Source organism: Delphinus delphis, chromosome 17 (assembly GCF_949987515.2).
Source record: "Delphinus delphis chromosome 17, mDelDel1.2, whole genome shotgun sequence".
NCBI lineage: Eukaryota > Metazoa > Chordata > Mammalia > Artiodactyla > Delphinidae > Delphinus > Delphinus delphis.
This window is the reverse complement of record NC_082699.1, coordinates 38,407,388-38,427,835: the sequence shown is the minus strand read 5'-3', so window position 1 is coordinate 38,427,835 and position 20,448 is coordinate 38,407,388.

Genomic DNA, 20,448 nt, shown 5'->3' with positions numbered 1-20,448 from the left:
GTCCTCTAAGCTATGACATTTTTCTGGTCAGTCTGATTGGCAGGCAGGAGGCCAAAGTTAGCATTGACCCAGCATAGCCACCACAGTGGGGAGAGGGTAAGTAGGGGATGTTTCTCCCTTGTTTAGAGTCACACAGGGACCTTAAAATATACCCTTCTGGTGTTTAGACCAGGTTACTCTTTCCTTCAAGGAGGTATGTTAAGTTCCTTCTACTCGTCTCCTACTGAATGTTATATATAACTGAACTTAATTTTTATTTTTTAAGTTCTGGTAATGAGGTAGCTTTGAAGACTAGTCTCTTTGTTTTGTGAAGGCAGGGGCCTTTAAAGATGGGATAACAAAGAAAGGGGCCTGGAATAGGTTGAAAAGGTAGCAGCCTGGAGAGTGATGTATGAGTGACTCTTCGGGCAGGACTTGTTGTCATTCTTCTCTTCCTGTAAACACAGAGGCTCAGCTTCACGGGAAACCAGAACTCTGCCCATGAAACATCTTCATCCTGCCATTCTCTAGGTCTCAATCAATGAAGCCATATAATTTCAACCATTCACATTAAAAAATTTAACCCAGGCTTCCCTGGTGGCGCAGTGGTTGAGAGTCCGCCTGCCGATGCAGGGGGCGCGGGTTCGTACCGCGGTCCGGGAAGATCCCACCTGCCGTGGAGCGGTTGGGCCCGTGAGCCATGGCCGCTGAGCCTGCGCATCCGGAGCCTGTGCTCCGCAACGGGAGAGGCCACAACAGTGAGAGACCGCACACCGCAAAAAAAAAAAAAAAAAAAAAATTTAACCCATTAAAAAACTTTATCAATGCTCTTGACTTTTCATTTTTAATCAGTTACTGGGGGGGGGGGTTCTCTAAATAGTCCTCTCCATCCTCATCATAATTACTTAATCCAGACCCCCATATCTCCCTGCCTGGACTTGGGCGTGGTCCTCCTGGTTGCTTCCTTGGCCTCAGTCTCTCAGCCCTTCCAATCCATTGCGTGTGCTTGTTTGGGGACTTATCCTTCCTTCACCCCCGCTCACATCATCACCTCCCTGTCTTAACCAGTACCCAGTGCATCGAGTCTCAGCTCTACTGATTGAGCTTCCCCAGGATTCACCCGCTCCACACAAATTTATTGAGCACCAACAATGCATCCGGCATGGTGCCAGGACCTGGACATAGGAAAAAGATAAAAGCCCCACTTTCGAAGAGCATTGGTTCTTGTTGAGGAGAGAAAGTGTAGGGGAAGTTCCGGAGTCAGGGAAGCCTTTGCCAAGGAGGTGACCTTGGAACCTGGTTTTGAGGGAGTGGAATTCATCAGACAAAAGGGATTTCCAAGGAAGAGGAACTGTGAAGAGAGATGAAAGGTACTCATTTGAGAAGTGGGATGAATTCTGAAGTTAGCGCAGGATGGCTTGAGGGTGGGCGCTGATAACTTGGCAGGAAGGAGGTGTGGGCTGCACCCAGGCCTCCTCACTGTGGTCCCGCTCTCCCCAGTCAGCAGAGAGCCCGCCTCCGGCTGGGCCTGCCTCATGCCATCTTGCTCCTTTCCCAACCGGGCCCTCACTTGCATGTTCCCCTCACTTGACATGACAAGTCATGTCATGTCATGGAAACATGACATTCCCCCAGATCTTTCTATCTTTTGAGGTGCAGTTATTGTGCCACTTGCTCTAAGGAGACTTCCTAGACTTCTTGGGCCCTCTTTACAGTGCCCTCTGTTTCTAAACTTTTTTGTGTGGTAAAGTTACATAATATAAAATTTACCGTTTTAATTATTTTTTAGTGTACAATGTGGCATTAACTACGTTTGCATTGTTGTGCAACCATCACCACCATCTCCAGAAATTTTTCATCTTCCCCAAATTGAAACTCTATACCCCATCTCTCTAGCTCCTGGAAGCCACCTTGTTACTTTCTGTTTCCATAAATTTGACTTCTCTAGGTACCTCATGTAAGTGGAATCATACAATATTTGTGCCCTTGTGACTGGCTTCTTTCATGTAGCATAATGTCTTCAGGTTTCATCCATGTTGTAGCATACATCAGAATTTCCTTCCTTTTTAATGCTGAGTAAAACTCCATTATATGTATGTGCCACCTTTGTTTACCTATTCACCTGTCAGTGGACACTTGGGTTTCTTCCGCATTCTGGCTGTTGTGAATGATGCTGCTTTTAACGTGGATGTATAGTGTTTGAGTCCCTGTGTTCACTTCTTTGGGGAGTGTTTCTCTGCTTAAAAAATTATTTTAGTCTATACACAATTTGGCATGAAATAACTTCTTATTTATTACTGATATTATTTTATAATACTTTGAACACCTACTAAATGGTATGGAATAGGCACTTCATGTAGAGAAACAATCAGAGCCACTACCGTTTACTGAGCACTTATGATACCAAGTACTCTTCTGCATGTTTTGCATGTAGTAACACATTTAATCCTCAGAATAACCTTAGGAGAAGAACACTTATAGTCCCCATTTTACAGACTGAGGAAACGGAGGCACTGACTAGTTATGTAACTTACCCAAGGGCATGTAGCAAGTAAGAGGTATATGTTATGAACTCTCACAGCAACTCAGAGAAGCAAATATTACCATTTTCACTTATTCTGATGAGAAAATTATTGCTGTCAGAAATTGTCACACCTAATACCACACAGTTAAGAAGCAGCAGAATTCAGATATAACCCTGGTTTACCTGACTCCAATTCCCATGCTCTGCAGTGTATTTTATTTTATTTTACTTTAAAACCAGATTGCACATTCTTGTGAGAAGAAAACATCTTTCTGATTACTGCACATTTCTAAGTACATAATCAGTGATCACTAAATATTTGTTTTCTTATTGTTAGGTTAATAAGTGGATGAATGTGTAGGATTTAAGGAAAGGATATCATAGTTTTGAGTGGAGACTTGAGTTTGAGGACAAGGGAATGGGAAGAAATCATTTAAAACAATAACAAAGAAATTAATGCTCAATAACCATTGTTTTTCCAAATCTATAAGTAGGTCATAATACATGGAATGCAGCGTTACATATGCTGTGTCCCATGAAAAACAGTTATTGATGATTCACAGAGTTACACTGCTCTTGTGAATTGTTCAAATTTGCTGGTAAGATGTGAAGCCCCAGACTCCCACCAGGCTGCTGTCTCTGCTCCTGCCATGGAGGAGCCTTTTCTGTGAAGAGGGGAGAGCTTGGGGGAAGCCAGGCTGGGAGGGGATGGCTGACAGGGAGAGTCAGGATGGATGGATGAGGATGGATGGCCCCAGTGGGAGGAGGGCACGCGTGAATTGAGAAGTAGGATCCATCCATTATATAAAAGTAAACAATAAGCAACTTTTGAATCACGGTGCTGCATTTCCTTCTGGGATTCAAATGACTGCACAAACCACTTGAGCTTCATTTTTATGGTTTATGGAGCTCAAGGGAATTATATGCTCATGATTTGTAGTTGCTGGTTCCACGTAGTGTTTATGGCTCCGTATGCTGTGTACGATGATATCGTGTGCATGCCTGTACACAGGGTTTAATTAATGACCTAGAGATTATCCTTGGCCTGACTTATTGATGTCTCTGTGTTGGAAAACATGTGCTCACATGCTGAAAAATAAGAGCAGCTTAGGGCCAAGAGCAGGAGCCTTGGAATTTGGAGTGAAATTTCATGCCACTCCATGCTTTTACCAGCTGCAGATTCAGTCTTTGGAATTCTTCATGTGTTGTGCACCTTTCCAGCTCATCCTCTAAGCTTCTGCAATAAGTGAATCAATTAAAAGTTGAATTAGATTCTAATTCCCTTTGAATCTGTTCTTTCCTATGTTTTTTGGAGAGTGCAATGGATATAAAAGTTACAATTGTTTTTTTAGTTATTCTTTCTTTGAGAAGCAGTGAGTCTTCTCCATCTTCTGCAGTTCAGGGCGTGTGGTGTCCTGCCGTGGACTCATGTAACAATGTTTTTTGGGCCCCGTGTGTGAAGAGGGAAGGTCGGGGCACAGGTTGTAATTTTATTAACTTTTTTCTTTAGAGTAGCTCTGCTAAAATTAGATTTTAGAGTGTTAAAGTGACTTAGATTCAGTTCAGTGATTTTCAAACTTTAAAAAATTTAGAGATCCTTTCTTTAAGGAAAAGCAAGTGTAGAAGCCAACAGACAAAACAGATAAACAAGCAGTTGTCCTTGTCCCTTTGGCCAGGTGAGAGGCAGTGTGTGCAGTGGTTACAAGTATGAACTGTGGCATTAGACTGCTTGGGTTCAGGTCCCAACTTGTCCCACTTACTTAGAAGGGCAAGTTACTTAATCCTCTTTTGCCTCAGTTTATCCATCTATAAAATGGGGGTGATATGAATAAAACTTTTCTCATGGGGTTGTTGATATAAGTTAAGTGCTTAGGCTGTTCCTTGCATGTGGTACTATCAGCTACTGCTATTATTATTTAACCTGCTCAAGGCTCAGTGAAGTAGCCTGAAAACCTCTGAGTTCTTCAAATATGTATTGAATACCTGCCATAAGCCAGGCACAGGTCTAACTGCTGGGGGGAAGGTGGTGAACAAAACAAAGTCTGCTTTTCTGGCTCTTACATGCTGGTGGTTTAGCCCAGGGGTTGGCAGACTTTTTCTGTAAAGGTTCGGGTGTGTAAGTGTTTTAGGCTCTGCAGACTGTACTGTCTCCGTCATCACTGCTCAGCTCTGCAGCTGTGGCATTAAGCAGCTCTAGACAATATGTAAATGAACGGGCGTGGTTGTGTTCTAATAAAACTTTGTTTATAAAAACAGGGAAGTGGGCTGGATCTGGCCCGAGGGCAGAGGTTTGCCTCTTCCTGATCTAACCTAACCTCTCCTTTTATAAACAAGAAAATTGAAGCCCAGGTCACACAGTAGTGGCAAAATCAAAACTAAAATCCTGTTTCAGACATCCTGTGCTGTATTCTTTCATTCTGCCATGCTCTCTGGTGCACTGGTTCTGTGAGGGCCCAGTCTTCTCCACAGTAAGCAATACACACAACAAATAAGTAAATTATCAGATGACGAGGACGAACAGGAGTGTAGGCATAGGTTGTAGGGTTTCCTAGATGGTCAGAGTAGGCCTCGCAGAGAATGTGAAATTGTAACTGAACCAAACTTGGGTCTGCTCCCCCACATGCAGTAAAGACAATCTACTGACGCCAGGTTGTGGTGAAGGAAAGTGCAGCATTTATTGCAGGTGCCAAGCAAGGAGTCCAGGGTAGCTAGTGCTCAAAACACCCGAAGTCCCCATGGGTTTCAGCAAAGAATTTTTAAAGGCAAGGTGGGGAGGGGCATCCCAGGGTATGTGATCAGCTCATGCACAACCCTCTGACTGGCTGATGGTGAAGTAACAGGGGTTAACATTATCAGTCTTTAGGCTCCAGGCTGGGGAGCCTGGGGGCTACATGTTCATGGTCATCAAGTGGTTAACATCTTCCATTTGGTGGGGATTTTCGAATCTGTAAAACCACTCAGGAAACGTGTGCGTCAGATACTGTTTTCTAGGCTACTTAAGAGAGGAGTTAAAGCAGAGGATATGGGGGAGGGGTCTGTCCCAGGAAGGCCCCAGAGGGTCCCGCTCAGTTACAAAACTTGAGAAAAGCTTTGAGGGAGATGAGAACATCAGCAGAGCGAACCTGAGGCAAGAGCAAGAACTGCTAGAGCAAAGAGAGGGGTTCCTGTGAAGAGTGTTGGAAGAATGGCAAATAGGCCAGTGCAGCTGGAGAGGAGTGTGCAAGGGGGCGTAACAGGAGTGGAGGTGGGGTGGGGCAGAGACCATACTGTGTCCATGAGCCTGAGGGCAGTGGGAAGGCACTGCAGTATTCTGGACAGAGGACTGCCCTGCTCCAGGAGAATGGGCTCCCTCTGGCTGCTCTTGAGAATGGAGTATAGAAGCAGACTGGGTAGGAGGACATGGCATCAATCCAGATGAGAGGTGATGTTGACTCAGGCCACAGGGATAATGATGGATGGAGAGAGAGAGGAGGTCAGATTCTGGAGATATATTTTGGATGTAGCACTGATAGCATTTCCAACATATTGAAGGTGGAGTATGAAGAATGAGAGGAATTAAAATGATCTTCTGCTTACAGTATTCATAGGATTCCTGAGCTGATTACACAGCCCAGGAACCTTCATTTATGTCTGGGAGAACTGAGGTCCAGAGAGGAAGGACTTTCCCTCGGTCGGGGCAGCTCTATCTCCCTTTTCTATTGACGGTCGTTTGTCTTCTTGTGTTTATCTTCTTCCTTCTTACCTGATGCCACAGAGCTAGGTGCCCCTCCTCTGGCCTTTCCCTGTCATTCTGTTTTTACTTACACCTGTCATGAAATGTCCCTCTCTGTTTACTTGTTCCCCCCCATAGGTTAGCTCTCTGAGGCCTCCTAGCATAGTGCTTGATATATAGTAGGTGCTTAGTTAATATTTGTTGTATGAAGAAATACATTTTTTGAAATAGTCTCCTCCAAATTTCCAGCCATTCTAAAGTCTCATTGTTGTCCTTTTATAGTTTTTCTTCTTTCACTGACTTTTCTTTCAGTGTTTTCTTTCTTTCTTTCATTTCTCATAGAATCTTAACTTGGATTTGCTTCATATTTTCTATTTTAAGAATTTCCCTTGGGCCTGTCACATTGAAAGGAAAAGTCCTTTGATTTTCGTTTTAAATTACATCTGTTAAACAGTAACACATCAGGCAGTAAGGCATTTGATATTTTAAATCTCTACTTTTACTTTCTTTTTGTTCCTCAACAGGTCTCTTGGGGGCATTCAAGTTCAGAGTATCTTGAAATTCTGCCAAGACTGGGGCACAGTTGCTGTGGTGTGTGTAATGCTTGAATGTGTGACGTGCAGCTGGATAATGCAGAGTTTGCTCATGCCCAGAGTGTGATGCATCTGTCTACACCCGGTCCTCTCCTTTGCCATTACTCTTAGTTGAGCATGTGCTATGAAAACCACCAGGTGTCAACAATCTAGGCAACCAAGCCCTAACTAAATCTTCTCGGGATGAAGGTACACCTGCCGGAAGCATCTTCCAGAACTGCAAATTCATAAAACCCTTTGCTTTTAGCTGAATGATTGCTCCATGTCCTGAAAGCTACAAAAACACAACATCAGGTTAGAGTACATAATGGGTAAAATACCTGTTATCTATAGTGACTTGAAAGATATTTTTATTCTTTTTGCATATTATTTTTTGAGGGATATGTGAGTCTTTTTACTGTCTTAAAAGGGCTGTGAGCTAGCAACAGATTTTTGGTTGCCACATTTTTGGCTTTATGATTCATTGATCATAGTCTCATTCTTTGGAGTTCAATGATGAAATAATAGATAATATTTATAGCCTAGCACCATGCTAAGTATCCTACATGCGTTCTTTAATTCTCACAACCCTACGGTAGGTGCTATTATTATTATTATTCCCATTTTACATTTGGGGCGTGAAGTTAAGTAACTGACTCCATGACAATATCTGTGGAGCCCAGGGCATACTTGTTCTTACCAAATGGTGTTTGCTTATCTGTAGCTCTGTGGTATTATGCTGGCTCATGTTCAGTTTTTCCTCATTTCGATTTTAAATTATGATCGTTTTGGGGATACAGGGTAAATCTCAATAAGCCCTAATGTTCATTTGTGTTTCATTTGGTGTATATTTTATAAAAATTTCCAACTTTTCTATACCACTATAGCATTTACAAAATGCTTTTACAAATAATATCTCCCTTAATTTTAGTGTTCTTCGGACTCTATTCTTCTATCATCAGAGTCATACTGATCATCTTAAATGCAGAGAAAAGCTTCCCTGTCCTTTCTTTTCCCTTTTAATTCCCCCCAAATCCCACCTCTCCTCACATCTGTTGCTTCACAGTATTCAAAATAATTTCATATCTATTATCCCATCGAATCCTCAAACCAGTCATCTGAGGTAGATGGTGTTTTCCCTATTTTTCTGCCGAAGAAATTGAGTCTTAGAGAAGTGATTTGACTGTCAGAGAGATGAGGCAGAAGGGAAATCAGAGAGATTCGAAGTCTGGGAAAGATTCAACCCACCATTTGCTGGCTTTGAAGATGAAGGGTCCCAAGCCTGGGAAGATGAGCAGTCTCTAGAAGCCGAGACCAACCCCTGGCCAACAGCTGGCAAGGAAACAGGGACCTTAGTCCTACAACCTCAGGGACCTGACGTCTCCCCTAGTACCTCCAGAGAGGAGCACAGCCCTGCAGACACCTTGATTTTCAGCCTTGTGAGACACTTAGAGAGAACCAACTGAGCCATGCTGTGCCCGGACTCCTGACTCATGGAGCCAGGAGGAAATAAATATGTAGTTTTAAGCTACTGAATTTGTGGTGTCTATTACAGTGACAGTAGAAGACAGATACAGTCACAAAAGCTGTTCTGTACTATTTCCACTGGCTTCCTGGAACAGCACCCAGCACTGTGGTTTCTAAAAGGGAGAGGACCATCCACTCCAGGTATGCACAAGATGATCCGCTTAGGTAAAGAAAAAAAAACTCAACTCTTAAATTTACAGTTTTGTAGTTTTTATAATGTAATTAATGTATTGGTATAGCAGAATATTTATAATGCATGTATTGTGTTGTCTGCTCAGTTGTTTTTTACTGATAGGGTTACATGATCAAAAAAGCATGTTGAGCAGTGACCTAGTGGAGTGGGGAGCAGAATGTCAAGTCAGCATGTCTAGTGGTAAGCTCACTGTATTTGGAGTTGGAGCGATTGATTTTGTTTCCACCTATGAAGGAAATTAGCCTGGTGGCTTTGGTTAAGCCACTTTACATCTGTGGCTCACATGTCCCCATGGAACCTGAGGGAGATTACTTGAGCTTCCTTGAGAGTATAGGGATGCCACGTTGATGTCCAATCAGTAACTACCATCTCTGAACCATGTCTTTGTTCTGATTGAGGAAAAAGAAACTTAGACCAAAAATACAGGTTTTACTGAGTTGGCTTTTTGTTTGGACGAATTGATCACTGTGTTTGACAGAGTTTACTTAATACAGTAAGCTACTTCTGGACAGGTATTTTTCTGATTCACTTCTCAGGTCTTCCAACCTCTAATCTGGTACTTTGCACCAGATTAATAATAAGATTTTGCAGAATCAATGTGTGGACTTAATTAGGTAAATAAAAAAGTTAAAAAGAAGCAGTAACAACATAATTATAGTGATATATCTTAGTTATTACCAGGGCCCAGGTTGCCTGACTGCTTCCATTAGGACACAGCATTTCAAGGAGACTGGCAGTAAAAGTGATGTCACTAGAGATATTCCAACAGGACTGTCAGCTAGCTCCATGTAAGTAGTACATATCGTGTGCCAGATGTTATTCTAAGTACTTTCTATTTCTATACTAACTCAATGTTCACAATAACAATATTGGTTTTGTACTAATATTTTAGTTACAAGTGGGTAAAGCAAGGCACAGAGAGGTTAAAGACCTACCAGAGGTCACACAACTATTGATAGTAATTGGCAGAGCAGGTATCCAAACCCAGCAGGATGGTTTCAGAGCCTGTGCCCATCACCACTATGCTCTGTTGCTTCTCCATGGTATGAGGTTGTGAGATAGGCTTAGAAGGACTCTTCTTCTGAGTTCTTCAAGCATAGGTATTCTCAAATTCCTAACCCATCAGGAATTGAGGACCACCTTCCTTCCCCAAGGACTCAAAGCATGAGAGCAGAATGGGAGAGCCCAGCGTGGGGTGTCTAGGGTGTTGCTATGGAGATGAGTAGCAGGGAGAGCATGGCTCAAAGAGCTCTCTGGCCTTGGGAAAATTAAGCTTTCTGAGCCACAGTTTCCTCATATGTCAACATGGAGCTGACAAACCTACTGGATGAGGCAATAGAGGATGAAATGAAATAATGGATGTATAGCATTGCTTTGGGCGTGGAACACAGCAGTGCTTAACGAGACTTCATTGAACAGCACTGTGCCCAAAAGGTGTTAACACACAGGAAAGAGGATACGTCCCGCTACCTACGGCACAGCTTTGACTACGTGGAACTCCAATGCACTGTGTCCCAAGCCTGTCCCATGATCTTCTGCTTCCATTCTGACCTGCCTGTCTTCCTGTGTTCTGAACCCTCCCACAACTTCACCATCCCCCAGCGTCCTAGGTTGGAAACCTCACCTGTACCCAAACAGCTGCAGAGCTTTGTTGAGTCTGCCTCTCTAAAGTCAGCAGGACTCATCTTCCTCTTTGTTTCTTTATGGCTAAGGATTTAGCTTAGGTCATCGTCAGTAGGCTTGGATTATAGGCACAGCCTCTTAACCCATCTTCCCATCTCCATGTTGCTGCTGGTTATCTGTCCAAAACACAAGCCAAAATATTGCTTCCTCATGAAAACCTCCTTTTACCTTTGTACTGCTTTTAGTGAGACTGTATAATCTGGACCCTTTCATGGTCACATCCCATCCAGGAACAAGATGTGCACTTGGCAGAAGTGCCTTGTGTTACCTAAGGAGTACATGAGTGTGGTGGTGGTGGCTGGATGTGGTGCGTCAGCAACTGGGTAAGGGAGCCACCAGCACTGGGGTTGCTTAGAATAACTAGTCAAAGATAGAGGGTGACTAGCTGCAGTCTTGGCCAGGGCCATTGATTTCTCCTTCCTTTCCACTTTCCACCTTTTGAATGCTTCCTTGTCACCAACTCTCCCACCAAAGTATATACAAGAAGAATAAAAAAAGCCTTTCAGAATTTGCAGATACCTGGGAAGGGCTCTGGAGACAATCTGCATATCCAGAATCTGGGAAATACTGTATATATAAGCATTGGCTTCTAAATACACAGTTTGTAGGCCTGAGATCTTTGTGGTCACTAGGCTATAATTTTTTTTTTTTTTTTTTGCGGTACGCGGGCCTCTCACTGTTGTGGCCTCTCCCGTTGCGGAGCACAGGCTCCGGACGCGCAGGCTCAGCGGCCATGGCTCACGGGCCCAGCCGCTCCGCGGCATGTGGGATCTTCCCGGACCGGGGCACGAACCCGCGTCCCCTGCATCGGCAGGCGGACTCTCAACCACTGCGCCACCAGGGAAGCCCTTCAGGTGTCTTTTGTCCCCAGCCCAGAGAAGCTAAGAAGCAGGAAACTGGAAGACGGCAGGGAAGTTGCAAGTCACAATCATACTAATGGAAGAGAAGAATGACAGCTGACAGCAAGGGAGGTGACAGCAAAGCTCAATCAGCAATGCAGGACTGCTGTGGACTAGCTCGGAATTGTTGGCTTTTGTCTGCAAGTCCAGGGCAGACCAAGTGGGGATGGCCTTTAGGCACCACACACAGGAAAGGGACATTGGAGGGAATGACTTCAGCTAGGAAGATGTGAATCTCTAAATGTTGTTCATAAGTTTGCCAGATCAAAGAGCTCTGTCTGGGGCGGAAGCTGGGATAGGAAACTGGGCAAATGTTGCTTGGCTCAAGATAGATGCTGGAGGACCAAGAGTTGGTTTCCAAGGTAGGTGGGCACGAGTGCTAAAGAGAGGTGCTCTCAGGTCCATGGGGGTGGTCAGGTTGATTCAGAAACTAAATTAGAAGAGTTTAGGTTTTTGCTGACCAAGTTCCTTTCATATAACCTTAAAAAAATCTGCTGCAGACTGGTACCTTCAAGATGTATGCTCTAGGGAGGGAGCACAATGATCTTGGGGTATGTGGTGTATGTAGTATACAATGCCTTTTTATCTAAATACAGAAAGAAATTAAGCTTTAGTTAAATAAATATTGACAGTGGCATTTGTGTGACACGTAAATAAATATACATATTTTGCGGGGATACTCAAGTACAAAATGTCAAGTGTTTGAAAATGACTGGTCTACAGAATGATATGGCTCTATCAAGCAGTCTGCATGAATTCTTTCAATTTCTTGCCCCCAATTGCATCTGCACACTTACCTGTATCCATAGCCTCATTTCCCCCTTCACTCCTTTTGCTATGAAAAAGAGCTCTTTCAGTGGAAGAGATGGCCTTTCCTTCTTTCTGAAGGTGGTTCCTCCTCCTGCATTTAGGGTCCCAGTTCTACCAGTTAATTTTGAATCGTACTTACTCCATAAACCTGTTCTCTTTCTTACTACATATTTAATATTTTATGCTCAACTTATGAGTAGTCTCACAACTTTCCCATTTTTAGAAACACTCTCCAACTCTTCATCATGAATCTATTGTCCTTCCTCCCCACCATACCTCATTCCTGAGAAGATTTTGCAAGAGGAGCCCAGGCTCCCTGCATGCACTTTCTCTCTTCCTTTGACTTGTCTTCCCCTCTAATCTGGGTTCTGTGCCAGCATCCCATGGAAGCTGCACTGGCTTTTATGCTCTGGCTTTAATCACCAGTAATCACCTAATGCCAAACCCAGTGTGCAGTTTTACTGCTCATTTTTCTTAGCCATTCTTTGGCATCTTAACCATTCCTTTTTTTTTTGAATATCTACTTTCAGTCCACCTCTATTAACACTCATGACCACCTACCTGGGAAACCACCTCTTTCAGGTCAAATATGGAAAACATCATCTTTGGTCTAAGCTGGTTCCTCTGTATTTCCCTTTCTTAATGAATGCCAACACTGTCTGCTGTATCACTTGAGACTGAGCTTCAACTCCCTCTACTGATGAGTCAGTCAAAGACATTCTTCATTTCTATTACTGTGCTTATGATTTCTAGCATTTCCTTTTGATTCTATCTTTGAGTTTCCATTTCCGTGCTTACATTTCCCATCTTTTCTTGCATACTGTCTACTAACTTTTTTCATTAGAGCCCTTTACATATTATAGTTATTTTAAATTCTCTGTATAATTCTAACATCCGTGTCATATTTGAGTCTGGTTCTGATGATGTTTTTTTCTCTACAGACTATTTTTTATTGCCTTTTGTCACACCTAGTAATTTTTTTGTTGAAAGCCAGGCATGTTGTATTGGGAGCTACAAATTGAGAGAAATAGGTCTTTAGTGGGAGGGTGTATGTTAATCTGGCTAGCAGTTGGATATACCAGAGGCCTGAGTTTCCTCTAGTCCCTGTTTTTGTTCACCCTTTTGGTTTTGACTCTTCCCTATGTACTGTTCCTTGGAGAGAGTTTGCATCTCTCACCTCCTCTTTTAGCTGTAATCCACTATTATTATACTGGAACCTATTGGTGCAGTTGTAGGGTGTGGGGGCGGGGGTGTGTTCTATAATCTTCTAAGTGTTGGTCATAGGTTCATAGGAGCCTATGTCTCCAGGATGTGGCCTTCACAAGGTTTTCTGTCCCTCTCCCAGTGGTATAGTTTTTTCCCCCTTGTGCCATGCTCCACTCCTGGACTGCAGTTTTCCCAATCTGTTTCATTGAAGCCTAGTTCTTTATGAATATGGGCTTTTCTCTTCCCCCCTTAAGTGTGACAGGAAGACTGGAGGAGGCTGGAAGGGGAGGGAATTCCTTTCCCCAAGTGAGATAAGGTTTCAAAATTGTGCTGAGGTGAAACACTTTCCTCTGGAGACTAGGATTTTGTTATAGAGATTGCTCTGGGTGGGTTTCACAGCAGTTGCTCTCCCCCTCCCCATGCCAGGGCTAGGAGTGGGAAGAGTTCTTTCTCAGATCCTCCCTGTGAGAACATGGTGGGGTTCCTGGAGGGAAAACTCAGGAAGGATCCCTCCCCCAGGAATCTCTCACTCTTACACCAGTCTACACTGAGCCTCCAGCAATTTGTCAACATTACCAGTTAAGCTTCCTACCAGTTTATGGCTCCTCTGGCTTTTGCTCCAGGGAAACTAATTTCGATTGTTTTATCCCCCGGGGTTGTGCCTATCTCTCTAGATTTAAGGGAGGTGGTTTGCCCTGCTACCTCAGTTCTATGATAGGTCCAAGAAAAGTGATTTTCAGTTTGTCCAGATTTTTCTTGTTTAAGGATGGGAGTGATGACTTCCAAGATTTTTATACGTCAGAGCTAAGATCGAAGTCGACCTCATTCCTAGACCGTCACTGTCCATATCTAAGTCCTATTACTTCTCTTTCCAAAATATCTCTTGAGACATCCTCAGTGTTAGTCAAAGCATCATGATTTCTTGTCTGGATCCCTGTGGTAGTCTCCTGACCATTCTTATCTCCAGAAATGCACTTGTTCAGTGGATTCTTTAAGTGGCATTTTAGGACTGTCCTTACTAATGTCTTCTGATGGTCCATCCACCTTAGTAGAGAATACAGTGTCCCTCTATGGATCCTGCTCTCTAGTCCCTTACAATTTAGTAGAAAAGGCAAAAGGTTCAGAGTCTGAACACAGGGATATGGATGCATTTTATGAGAATTTTGAAATTATTCCTTTAATTTCTGTTGCTTCAATTAAAGAATCCCTTTAAATTGGGACCTGTTCACAGAAGTAAGAAAACAGGTCAAAGAGAAATAAAAGTCAGCACAAATTTTAATAAATGGTCTATTTATTGATACAAAATTTGTTTCTTTGTGATCACACTAACATACCCATAGTTGTACAGAGGAAGGGACTGGATTGAAATGTCTATTATTTTGGCCACAACTGCAATAAAGTCCTGAGGGCTGTGATGTGACACATACTCTGTCAGAACATACATGAGCCTGGACACGGGTAAGATGAGGGTCCCCAGCATAAGCGTTTGACTTACTTTCAACCTCAGGAGCTCTTAATTCACTTCCAAGGACCAAATGAAGTGATAACTGTAACGCACCAACAGTCTAGAATTTAGCTGGCCCTGGAGACGTTGCATTAGCGTTCTATGGGTGAGGTCTAAATTAGATGGCAGTCAGGTATGTACACAGGAGTGGTCATTACTGCGGGCAGATGTGCACGGCTAATGGCTGGCAGTGGAGATTGCTGCAGGGGGAATTCCTTGATAAAAATGAGTTAAAATGAGACAGTGGATTCTCCAGAAGGGTGCTTTTCTACAGACTACACTTTTATTGGTGAAGGCAATCAAAAGGAAAAAAAATCGAGCCATTAAAAATGAAAGCCACTATAATGTATTTATTTAATATCATCTACATAGTACACGACTGTAGGCCTATATGTGATTTTTTTCTTTCAGTCTGAGTAAACTAAAGGAAATAACTGCTTTTATTTTTTCCCCAAATAAATGGAAATGGGAGGCTGGTACATTAAGGCAATGTAGGGACCTAACGTACAGGGGCAGAGGGACTACTTGCAAAAGAGCTAAACCTTTATACATGTAAGCCACACTGCCCACGATCTCATTACACTGCGGAGAGCTTGCAAGCACTGCTCCCCAATCACAAAGAAAAATCAGCGTGCAAGTGACCTGTGCGTTCGCACCTCTGCAAATCTCAGGCAGGAGCGGAGATTTATATTCACTTTACGCACCCCTGAGGAAATACCCATTTTATGCCATTGATGGGCCAGATGTATTTTCCTCTGTGAAATCTGATCAGAATGTAATTAGAAGAAAATACGCTGTGTATTCAAAAACAAATGCACAGTATTCTTTAAAACTCCATGGTAATTTAGGCAGTGATATCCGATTAGACGAGCTGTACGGAAGGGTTGTTATGTGTGATCGAGCCTATGCGGTTATATTTGTGACAGTGCACTGATTTAGTTCTATAGCCATTGAGCTGAATTGAAGATTTCACATGTCCAAAAAAAACTTTGTCTGAATATGATTACCGATGTGATAAAATACCTCATATTAGGTAGTGGGATTCCTTGAAAATGACAATGTGGATTTGAATCTTTTTTTTTTTTCCAGAACCAATTTTACATAGAAGGAAAAAAAAATGAAGATGGCTTTGGGGGAAAAATACACACATTTCTAATAAAACTTGCTAGAGCAATCACACAGACTGCTATTGTTCGACCTCATCTGTGCATTTTACTGTAACAAAGTGATTAATATGCTTCAAATTTTGAACTTACGGACTCAACTATTTTAGCGTCATATCATCAAAATATACAAAAGCCTGGCACATCTAATTTCTATGTAATCCCAAGTAGTATAAAATTATGTGTGTATTTATAATATTTAGGCATTTGAATGGATTGTGTGACATAAGCATGGACAATTATATAGAGGAACATGAATAAAACATGTTCAAATGCATAAACAAGGCAGACACCAGCCAAAAGAACTGTATATGTGAATGAAGAATTAGGATGAAAATTCACCCTTTAATCTCTTGTAGACTTTGGATCACAGTATTTTATGTAAGACTGAATACTTTATAGGAAATATCAGGGAAAAAAGGCATCATTTATAATCTGTGTACTACAAGGATGTTAATTCTTAGTTTTATGTGAACCAGAAAGGTGAGTAAAATGTTGTTAGTGTTCCTGAACCTCTCTGAGGAGATCCAAAGAGAGGATGGATTAATGGCATTGGATTTAAAGGCACGATTAACAGGCACTGCTTCTGAATTGAAGGTATTAGGAAGCAGCTTTACAAAGAAGAATATTCTCATAAGCAGATTCAGGCATCATCTGGGAATACTGATGGCTTCCAAGGAATCAGTAAGCTATAGCCTTGCTCTGGTATTTGTCAAAACCTTTCAAATGTGAAGAATGTCTAAAGAAAAGGAGAGTTTCTGGGTGCAAATTAAGGATTGAAAGAAGACATGGCAGTGTAAAAACATGGCCCCGAATTCTTTGATACTCCTCCCATTGAGAGGTTGGGTCATTTCCCTTCCCTTTTCTTTCTTTCTTTCTTTTCATTTTTTTATTGGAGTATGGTTGCTTTACAATGTTGTGTTAGTCTCTACTGCACAACAAAATGAATCAGCCATACACATACAGGTATCCCCTCCCTTTTGGACTTCCCTCCCATTTAGGACATCTCGGTGCATTAGGTAGAGTTCCCTGTGCTATACAGTATCATGTCCCTTCCATTTGAATCTAGGTGGGTCTGTGGCGGCTTTGACCCACAGAATGTAGTGGAAGTGATGCCATGTGATTCTGAGGCTCAGTGAGAAGGGGCCATGCAGTGTTCACCCAGTTCTCTGGGGGTGCTCACTCTGAGAGAAGCCAGCCACCTTGTAAAGAAATCTACCCACGCTTGAGACCGCCATGCTGGAGAGGCAGCTGTGGGCACGCTGGCTGACAGAGTGGAACCTTCAGATGGCAGTCTTTGCAGGCACTGAGGAGTAGAGGCAAGCACTCTCCCTTTTTCTTCTCCAAATCACTGATCCCCAGAATCTGTGAAAATACTAACGTTGCTATTTTATGCCACTTAGTTTTGGTGTGTTTGGTTCTCAGCAGCAGTAACTGGAACAAGCCAGTATTTCCCAAAGTTCTCTTTAGTAATTATCATTTGGGCAGCACGTTAAAAACAGATTCCCACATTTCACCCACGGACTTTCTGACTTAATATGTCTGGTCAGGGTTAGGGATGGAGAAATCTATTTTTAACCAACAGTAAGGGAAGTTAACTATAATAAAATGACTCCAAGATGCCACATGATTTGTTGGTCAGTTTTGATATATGACTTTTTCATGACAAACATATTTCTTTAATCCCTTGGAACAGGCTCCCAGGTCCATTCCCTTCCCTTATTTTAACATTGTAGAACACATCATTTACAGGCCTATCTATTTTTCTAGTCCCACTTGTGAAAAAGCAGCAAACAAGACAAGACACTCTCATTCATTCAGCGCTAAACTGGAGCACAGAGGGGGCGGCCGGTATTAGGTCTTTAATGCTGACGGTGCTGGGGCTGGCTTAGGGGATAAGGACGGTATCACAGGTGGGGTATGGAAGCAGGAGGGAAGGCAGAGGGCAAATAAGCGTCCAGATTCCACCGTAACCCCGCGGGCACTCCATTGCGCTAGTTTATTACCATTACTACTTCTAACAACAACAACGGCAGCCACTCAAACCATGCTTTATGGAGCATTTCCTTTGTGTGCATTGCCTGCATTCGCTCACATCTGTCTCCTGCCCTTCCAGTGCCAGCATCACATCTTACTTCTTTTTCATCCCGTGATTAGTGAGTAGCGAGCACACGGTGTGCAGGCCCGTAAATGTTTGTTGAACAATAATAATAAATGATAAGAGGTAATCTTTACGGGGCTCTTACTAGGTGCCAGACTGTGCTAGGCACTTTAAATAGATGATCCTGCCTATAGCAAACGTATCATAGAGTAAGATCATGATCCCCATTTGACAGAAATGAGAACTGAGGCTGATGTGTGACTAGCTCAGAGTCAGATGCATCAGGAACGGTGGCCCCTGCGTGCTGCCCTAGGGAGCTGGACTTCAGAACTTGACTCTGAATGCATTAATAAAGCTGTGAAAGAGAGTGAACAGAGTGTCACTCTTGACCCTTCCCCATCCTGCCTCTGCTGGGGGCATTCTCAAGGAAGCTTGAGAGGGGACAAGCAAGGAAGCTTGCTCAGCTAACCCTGCTCATCCTGCCCTTGTGGGGCCCAGGCATGACAGAGCCCCAAGCTCTACTCTCCCATAGCCCTCCCTCTGTACCTTCTCTTTTATTATTCACACCACACTTTAAATTACTAGTTTAATGTCTGTCCTCTCCTCTAGACAGGAGGGAAGGGCTCATGTCAGTCTTATTCCCAGAGCCCAACATATGGCATGCTCCCAGGGCATTGCTGTCGAGTGACATCCTTTATGCGTATACTGCACACGGCATACCTCAGTGGGTTACGTGGTATGCTCTAGTTCATGTAGTGTTAGGTACTGAGGAATCAGAAATGGGGAAGCCAAACTCTCTATTTCCAGAGATCCCAGTGGTCAATGGCGGTGGGGGTGGGGGAGACTGATAATGAAACAAACAGGTGTAAAATTTCTGAGTGGTGGCCGATATGGAGAGATTGTCAGGACATGCTGCCAAAACAAGGAGATCCTCGAGCTGTCCTTGCAGGATGAGTCCTAGTTAGTTGGGTGGGTGTGGGGGGCAGGGACTGGATGGACATCTAGGCGGAGGGAGAAGCATGAGTGAAGGTCCAGGCACAGGGAAGAGCAAGGCACATGTGCGCGGCGGCAGGGAGCTTGGTGATGCTGGAGGCAAGGGTATGTGGGGCTATCGCAGGAAATAAGAATGCCAGTGGCAATGGAATAAGTCATGAAGGACTTGATCGGGTTTGATTAGGTTTGAACTTCATCTTTAAGGAAATGGGGGAGTCCTAGATACGATTCAACCAATAAAAATCTAGAATCAGTTCTGAAGGGGAGCATTGAGTAATAAGTGGGGATGTTTTGGGAAGTCACACTGGGCAACACCTCTGACATTTAGTGGGGACAGGAATGGGGTTGTATCCTGCAGTGCTTGGAACTATCCCAGACAAACTGGCGGAGGTGCCCCTGTTGAGAAACACAGTGCATGATTACACTAACAAACACCTGGAAGGAAAGCACCCTGATATTTACAGGGTTCGGGTGGTGAATAATTTTGTTTTGTTGATAGGAGAGGACCTGCTTGAAGTACCAAACTTACAGGGAACAGTTTATTTAAGGGCTGATTCCATAAAAAACCAAAACAGCAGCATTTTCACGTTGGATCTGAATCCAACGATATTTTAATCTTTTAGCTCTTAAAATATATTCATTTATTCACACAGTCATTCATTTAGTCAACAAATATTTATTGAATACTTTTTTAGGGGCAAAGCACTGTCCTAGGCTTAGGAGAGACAGCATGAAGAGGACGCTGCCCTCATGCAAGAGGGAGTTTACAGTCCCCCAAATTCCAAGGGGGATAAAACATGAGAGAGATGATTCAGTTGCTTCTTTTGCAGCCTAGAATTATTTATGTGGGATCTCTGAAAATATAACTAGGGCCACATTTCTTTGTAACTAGACAAGCTCGTAACCCCAAGGGTGTATGCATTGTCCATGCCTTGCAGGAGAGGTAGATGGAGACTGTGTCATTAAAACCAAGTGCTGACACATACCCAGGACTGCTCAGGGAGTAAGAGAGTTGAAGATTTATTTAAAATTGGGAGAGCAGAAGAGTTGGCACCTGTAGGAAATCTTGCCAGTGCAGTTATGTCAACTGCCATACACATTTCAGTAAAATCAGTGGTTAAAGTCTATCAGCGTTGACCTAATTGGTTGCAAATAAGGCAAAACCCAAAGATTGTCAAGAATCCTTTTAAAGCAGAATTGGTTTCACTTTCTCTCAGCTCATTTCCCCAAACTTCTTTGTTGGGGCCAGCCAAGCAAGAAGAAGAAATATATGTAGGTTACAAAGAGAGTGTTAATTGTCATCATCATCACATCATCATCATTATTTTGTTTATTTTTTTGTGGTGGTACTTCAGATAATGTTCTTAATTTGATGGGGGGAAGAAAGAAAGCTAAGATAGTTTCCTTCCCATTGGCTCAATGTAGTTGAGGGAGAGACCAAGGGAAACATTCCCTGCATACACCTGAAGCCAAAGATACAAAAAAGGGGTAAAGAGATACTACTGGTAGAAAAAGTGAACAGAATCACAGTTAACCACGCTGGGAGGTTACTGTCATGGCAGGATCCTTTATTGAGACATGA